Raw genomic sequence first — 8095 nt, 5'->3', positions numbered from 1 at the left:
AAGCAAACACAAGAAAGACATGTGATAAGAAAGCTCTTCGTGAATTGAGAGGTTCTCTACCCCTTGTTGTCTACAACTATGTTTGTGGATGTAGAACTGATAAGGATATATGGGATACTTTGAAAGAGAAGTATCAAGGAAATGAAAGAACAAGAAAATTTTCTATGAAGAAATTTTTATCTAAGCTTTCTAATTTCCAACAGAAAGAGAATGAAAACATTGAAGCGTATTACGACATGATGAATGACCTGATCTTCAGGTGCACTCGATACGGGGAAAATCGTACTACTCCCGAATTCAATTTTACTTTGGTGTATGGAATCAGAAAGGAATGGCAAAACATATGCTTAATGATTAAGACATGGGATAATTTTGATACTCTTTTGTTATCAAATTTGTACAATATTCTCAAAACACGTGAATCGGAAGTAATGGAGATTGTTGAAGAGAACAAGCTGAACTATGGTTGTCCAATGGCGTTAGTATCAAAAGCAACTATAAAGGAAGATGAATATGAGGTTGAAGAGAAAGAATATGAGGAAGGATTTTTGATCAATGCAGATGATGAAGCAGTCGCATATTACTCTAATAATAGAGTAAAGAAGTTTTTCAAGAGACCAATCAGTGGAAGTTTTAAGAATAAATTTGAGAAGAAACAAGTGTCGAATGTTGGTGGGAATCAGAATGTGATGTCGAAAGTCGAGAAGAAAGAAGATGATAAAAAGAATGAAGTAAAGTTGAAAGGATATTCAGGCTACAACTGTAACTACTGCAATGGTCATAACCATTTTGCTAAGGATGGAAGAAAAGAAAGAGAAAGTGAAATATGAGGCTTATTATGAAAAAAGACTATAAGAATTTCGAACCCAAACAAAGAATCTCTCATTAGTGGCTAGAAGAAGTGATGAGAATTATGGCACGTATCAAATCTAGTCATCTAGATCAGATGATAAAGAAATGTGAAATCCAAAACATGGTGTGTTATTCGCAAAGTTTGAAGAAGGGATGTCTAATGAGAAGAGCATGTTTGTCGAGAGTGAGGAAGACAGTGAAGAGGAAACTGAGAATGATGTGAAAGCTGATGAAAGAGATGAAGAAAGTATGCAGACTAATGGGAGATGCTTTGTTTTGACTACTCCAAAGTCTCCTATGACTGCTAAGGTACGTGATCTTTTCATATCTCTTAATATTCATTTACAGTCTTATCATGCAATAATGTGTGAATTTGATGAAACCTGCTCTTACTTAAATGACATCCTTATTTTGATGAGTAGTGATGCATAGACATCTAAGGTATCCTTATATGAAGCTCGTAATAGATTGGAGGAGAAGAAATCTAATATAGAAAGTTTAGATCTTCATATTACAAATCTTGTGTGTGATAGGGATTCTTTACAAATGGATAATAAAATTTTAGTCGCACAATGTAATATTTATTGTAATATGTCTAAACGTTTATATGGCAAGTTAGCTGATCTTTACCAGTCATCTGAAATTTGTGTAGAACAACATAGAAAGTTGCTTCCCTTCATTACTTTCAAATGAGGGCTAGTTGATGAGACAACTTTTGATTGTGAGAGTAGAGTACCTGACTATGACACCGTGCCTAATGATTCACATGCTTATGGTGTAGTCAATAAAAGTGAATGTTTAAATGTTGATGATCTTGTTAAAATTATGGGCGAGACCTTGACAAAGAGCGAACAAATCAAAATTTTGAACAAAACTAAGAAATCGACATAAAGTACTCAACAAAATTTTGCTGGTATTGAAGATGATTCTGACAGTATTAGTGAAATTGAAATGAGTGATGTGTTGATTCCTCGAAATTGTCTGTCATTAATGTCACTTCGTTCGCTAAGGACAAAGATAATGTTGATGCTAATGTGAACTTAACGATGAGTCATATTCGACAACCAAAACTTGTGATTTTCAAAAAGAAAAAGTTGATGTTGAGGATGTTACAAATAACGAAAGTGATAGTGATGATGATTCATGTGAGAACATAATTTCTAGAGTTGTCGAAACTCAAGTGTATGATGATACATAGGAATTTTCAAAGATTTTGAAAGAAAAGGGAAAACATTATTTGCAAATGAATATTATTCTTTATCCCAAGTGCATCAAGGGTCTTCCAAATCAAATGTTTGTGACAAAAGGCAATGCTAATAAAATCGATCCTAAAATAAACGAATTGTTGAAAGAAGATAATCAAAATGTGACTAATGAAGGTTTTTACTAAAATAAAAATATGGAGGAAAACAAGTTAAACAAAAGATCACATGTTTTTCAACGTCAAAAGAGTCAACAATCTTTTCCCAAAGAAAACGAGAAGAAATGTAACAAAGTTCGGGTTGTGAAAACAGAAAAACCAAAAGTCGAAAGTAAAACTGAAGAAAACATTGAGAAATCTTTTCCTAATGCTTCTAGTAATCAAAAGGAAAAAGTTCAAGATTTCTAAAAGTAAGAAAATTTTGGTTCTCAAAAGGTTCCTTTTAAAACTCAAAATGGAAATTTTCAAAATCAAAATGAAAATTTTGAAAAATCTGATTTGAAAAATGAAATTTCTGGAAAGAAAGCACGGAACAAGGCTTATTGGAAACAACAAAAGGAAAATCATAAAGCAAAGTTTTTAGGATTCAAAAATAAACAAATTTTTGAAAAGAAGTTTTCACTAACATCAAATTTATACTTCAAAACATTTCTCTTAAAGCAATTTGAACAATGAACAAAGGAATGTTAGAAATAAAAAGGGGTTTTCACCAAAAGTGAATGTTGTTGGGAAAGCAAATGAGAAAATGGATGAGAATAGTTCAAAACTAACTCAACACTATGAGCAAGAAAGTTTTCATCAAAATTATATTGAGAAAAATGTTCAAAAGGTGAAGGAATTTCAAAACAATGAAAGGAAATCACAAAATCATTTTCAGAACAATGCACAAAAGAATTTTTCTCAAAATCAAAAAGTTTTTCAAAAATATTCTCGATTTGGTTATCAAAATTGATACCAAAATTGTTTTCAACAACAACCTCAAAAACCATTTTTTCACAAATGGATTTTACAAAAATGGAAAATGTTGTGAGAACCAATGTTTCATTTAAACCAAATGATCCATATTTTCCAAATTCGGTTTCCAAGTACAAAACGAATGTGTGTTTTGTTAAAGTGAGAAATGACACGGAAAATTTCAATCATTGGTTGGAGGGAAAAGGGAGACAATTTCAGTCGACAAAGTATTCTCAAGCATAAGTCCAAGAGGCTTATGATAATTACTTGAATGAGTCCTTGAATGGAAGTACTTCCTCTGAAGAATTAGTGTCAAAAGTTTAAAAATGGAAAGAAGTAAAAACAACAAATACTGATGTATCACAAGGAAATGTTGAAAAAGAGAAACTTGACCTTGAAACTTTACCATTGCATGAATACATATCACTTCCTAAAGCTGATGAAGTTGACTTAATTGAAAAAAAATTAAAACTAAAGTTCAAAATTGGATTTTTAGCTCTTCATTGCATTATTTGTTCCAAACTAATGTCCAAGGACCCAAAAGGTCTTGGGGGACCTAAATCTCTCTAATTGATTGCAGGTACTATGTGGCGAGCAATATGACGAAAATTGGTATATCGATAGTGGATGCTCGCATCACATGACTGAGAGGAAGGAGAATTTGAGAGATGTTTGTTCATTGGAAAATGTTGATGTTGTACAGTTTGGAAACAATCAAAAGTGAAAAGTGATAGGATATAGAAGAGTAACAAATGGAAAGTTCACAGTGAAACGAGTTGTTGATGTCGAAGGGTTGAAGCATAACCTGGTAAGCGTATCTCAACTTGTAATTGGAACAGGAAATCAAGTTGTTTTAGATGAGGAAGGAAGCCTAATCTCAAATAAAGAGATGAAAGAAGCTTTGTTGAAGTCAAAGCGAAAGGATGATATATTCACTCTCAATATGAAACCTATAGGGTTCATACCTTTTGTGTGCTTACTATCGAAAGCTTCTTCAGACATCAGTTGGTTATGGCATCGACTTCTTTCTCATCTTAATTTCAAAAATCTTAACAAACTTGTTCTTAATGATCTTGTTCATGGTTTTCCTGTTTTAAAATTTGATACTGATTCATTATGTGCAACATGTGAACAGGGGAAACAACATCATCAAGGTCATCTAATTACAATTGATTCAAAGATCATTGAACCGTTGGAACTTCTTCACATTGACTTGTATGGTCCTTCGACTGTTGAGTCTCTCAATAAGAAGAAATACATACTTGTTATTGTTGATGATTTTTCACGATTTACTTGGGTTTTCTTTCTTAGACAGAAATCCAAAACAACTCAAGTGATGATTGATTTTATCAAAAACATTGAACTGAGTTTGAAAAAGAAAGACCGCAAGATAAAAAGTAACAATGGAACTGAGCTCAAAAATCAAATTTTAGATTCGTTTTTTACTGAACTGGGAATATCACACATCTTTTTGTCTCCTTACACACCGCAACAAAATGGTGTTGTTAAAAGGGGAAAGTGTTCCTTGTGTGAAGCAGCTAGTATGATGCTTACATACGCGAATTTGCTAGAATACTTCTGGGCAGAAGCAGTTTCGACAGCTTGCTTTACGTACAATCGATCTTTTATTCATCTACGTTTCAATATCACACCTTATGAGATAGAAAACAAAAGCAAACCTAATGTTAAATTTTTCCATGTTTTTTGGATGTAGATGCTTTATCATGAATCTCAAGGATAACCTTTCAAATTTCAGACGCATGCTGATGCGGGAATTTTCTTAGGATATTCTCATAATTCTGTTTCTTATAGGGTGTTGAACAAGCAAACAAGAAAAGTGGAAGAAACATTCAACCTTACTTTTGATGATTATTATGTCAAAATAATTGACCAATAATTTTTGAAGAAACTGATAATCTCTAAAAATAATGAAGAATCTGAGGAAATTCTTGCTTTTGATATTGATCTTGATTTAATTTTTGGTGTTGCTCACAGGGCAATCGATGTTAAGGTCAATATTGAAGACAATCAAGTTCCTGAGGCATCGAAAAAATCAGATTATTCTACACTCACTAACAAAGAAAATGAAACAATTTCATCATCAAACTCGAGAGTCAGTGTCGAACAAATACAAAACTCGACTAATGTTCAAGTAGAGGGGGAGCACTTGATTTCTTCATCTCACAACGAAAGACAAAGTTTGATACCTCAATCTCAAGTAGAGGGGGGAGCTATTGACTACTCAAGTTGGTGTCAACGAGGGAGCATCAGACTACGACTCTATTGGTTGAGGGAGCCAATTGGATTGAATCATGACGATGATGATGATCAAGGTAACGAATTCCTTGATACTAATGACAATATCTCAATTTCAGATGGATTCTCAGAGGTAGAAGAAACATATGAGGATTCATATTTATAGTTTGATCTTTCCTTTCCTCTTATAGAGAAATGGACAAGGGATCATCCGAAAGAACAAATTCTCGGCGACCCAAATTCATGTGTTCTAACACGAGAACATATCGAGCCAAAAATGAGGTTTTAAATTTTCATCAAGAATTATGTACGTTTAATGATGGAAGCTTGTTATGTTCCAAATTCTACACAATTTTTGGATTTGATATGTGAACGTTTTGGATTGACTTTCGACTGTCTATCCCACCTTCGACTGTTGGATCTTACTTTCGACTGTTTATTTCACTTTCGACTAGTAGGTATCAGAGGTTACTATCCATGTTCAGCATTCGCATGCCTTCGCATTCGATTTCCCTCTGAATCATTTAGTATCAATTTCGTGTGTGGAGTTAGTATCTAGTTGGGAAGCACATGTCATTGGTGAGCGTTCGACAATGGGACATTTCTTTGGAGAAAACAAAAAATATTGGTTCGAGTATGGTGTGTTTTTTATCTCTAACAAGTAACCAGTGTTTGTCATATCTTTTTCATGCTTTTGTCCTTTCATTTATAAAATTCCAAAATCCAAAATCCAAACTGTAAGCACGAAGCTTAGTGAGTTCCCCCATAATACCACATACCATACAATCATATAATGAACAGATAGGAGATACGGGCCTCACCCACACTCTTCTATCTAGGAGATACGGGCCTCGCCCATACTCCGCTATCTAGGAGGTACGGGCCTCGCCCATACTCCGCTATCTAGGAGATACAGGCCTCGCCCACACTCCACTACTAAACCATAACATACAAGTATCACACAGACAACGAGTATAACAATTCTAACACGCTAGCATATATCATCATCAGACTCAACTAAGAGATACGGGCACTGCCCACACTCCGATACTATCATATCGTTTATACGGGCCGGCCTTGGTGCCTTAGACCCGTTCCTACTAGAAGGAAACTCACCTCGAAAAGTAGCTACCAAAAGTCTAACTGTTGGTCGTCTGACTGCTGCACCGGTAATCCTCCGGCTACAAATCCATAAACATAGATTAGCCACTCATAAATACCCTTATATCAAATGACTGACCCACCCCTGGTCCAAGGTCAACTCCTTGGTCAAAGTCAACTTCCAGTTGACTGGACTCGCCGAGTCATGGCACATACTCGCCGAGTCCTTCTCCTACTAACCCGGTCCTACATGCCAAGTCCCTCTTCCCACTCAACGAGTCACCCTCAACTCACTACTTGGGATTATAGAACCGACTCGCGATCCAACTCGCCGAGTCCAAGAACAACTCACCGAGTCTCCACGAGCAGACCTCCCACTCGCTTCCAAATCCTCATCAGAGCATCCTTTATGAGGATTTGGGTTTCTGGGACTATTGCTACACATTAAATTGCTAATTCCGCGTGTAGATACGAAGGGTTGGACCTTCATCACTTAAACCCCTCTTACTCAGTAACAGTTCATATGACTCGCCGAGTTTGAAGAACAACTCGTCGAGTTCCAGGAAATATTCATAGGACCCGCCGAGTTGTTCATCCAACTCGCCGAGTCTAAGGCCACCTTCATAGAACTCGCCGAGTCCCTTCGACCCATTTCCCATACAGACCAAATCTGAGACATGCAATGCTTCCAAACCATAGATCTATGATCCTAGGGCATGCTTATCACGTAAAGTTGCAAACTTTACGTGCATGCATGGCCCTATAAGCTCCAAAAGGCAAAACCAAGCTCTTAATGAGGTCATACACTCAATGAGGACCTCAACCACTTCAACCACATAAACTTTATACTTCTAATATGTCCATAGGGTCTAGATCTGAAGTCCTTTCAGAACATAGAGCACAAATACATGGAGTTTGAGGTTTTAGGTCTTGAAAACCACTAATTTGGGACAAAAATGGGATCTAATGAACTAGTGATCAAGGTAAGAACTTTTTCTACCTGAATGGAAGCTTCTCTCAGTGAAGATTCCAGATCTACCTCCCCTCCTTGCACACTTCAACCTCTTCCTTCTTCTTCTAAGCTCCAAACCTTCTTCACAAAGCCAAGAACACTCTCAAGAACAATATGGGGGGCTAGGGTTTCGCTCTACAGCTCTCTGGAAGTGTTAGGGACAAAGGAGGCCAAGTCAGAGCGTTTAAATAGGGTGCAAACACCCGGATTAGGGTTTTTGCCCAAACAGGGTCTACTCGCCGAGTCCGGGGACCGACTTGCCGAGTCCAAAGCTTGGACCCCGCGTCTCATCCCGCTTCTACTCGGCGAGTTGGTCCTTCAACTCGCCAGTCCAAGGCAAAAATGCAAGAAATAAGAATTATTAATTACAAGGAATACGTTCCAGGAACCAGGTGGTACAAATCTCCCCCACTTATTTTAGACTTCGTCCTCGAAGTCTGCTGTTCGCCCCGGAAACAGCTCGGGGTAGTGCTCCATCATCTCTTCCACCGGCTCCCAAGTCCACTCTGATCCCTTCCGGTGCTGCCATTGCACCTTCACGAGTTCCACCCTCTTGTTCCTCAAATCCTTCGACTTCCGGTCCAGGATCGCTACAGGCCGCTCGATATAATTCAGGATGCCATCAACCTGAATGTCCTCCAAGGGTACTCCTGTTGAGTCGTCCACCAGACACTTCCGCAACTGAGAGACATGGAGAGTGTTGTGTATCTGACTGAGTT

This window comes from Lactuca sativa, chromosome 9, assembly GCF_002870075.4.
Source record: "Lactuca sativa cultivar Salinas chromosome 9, Lsat_Salinas_v11, whole genome shotgun sequence".
Taxonomy (NCBI): Eukaryota; Viridiplantae; Streptophyta; class Magnoliopsida; order Asterales; family Asteraceae; genus Lactuca; species Lactuca sativa.
This window is presented reverse-complemented; position numbering follows the sequence as displayed.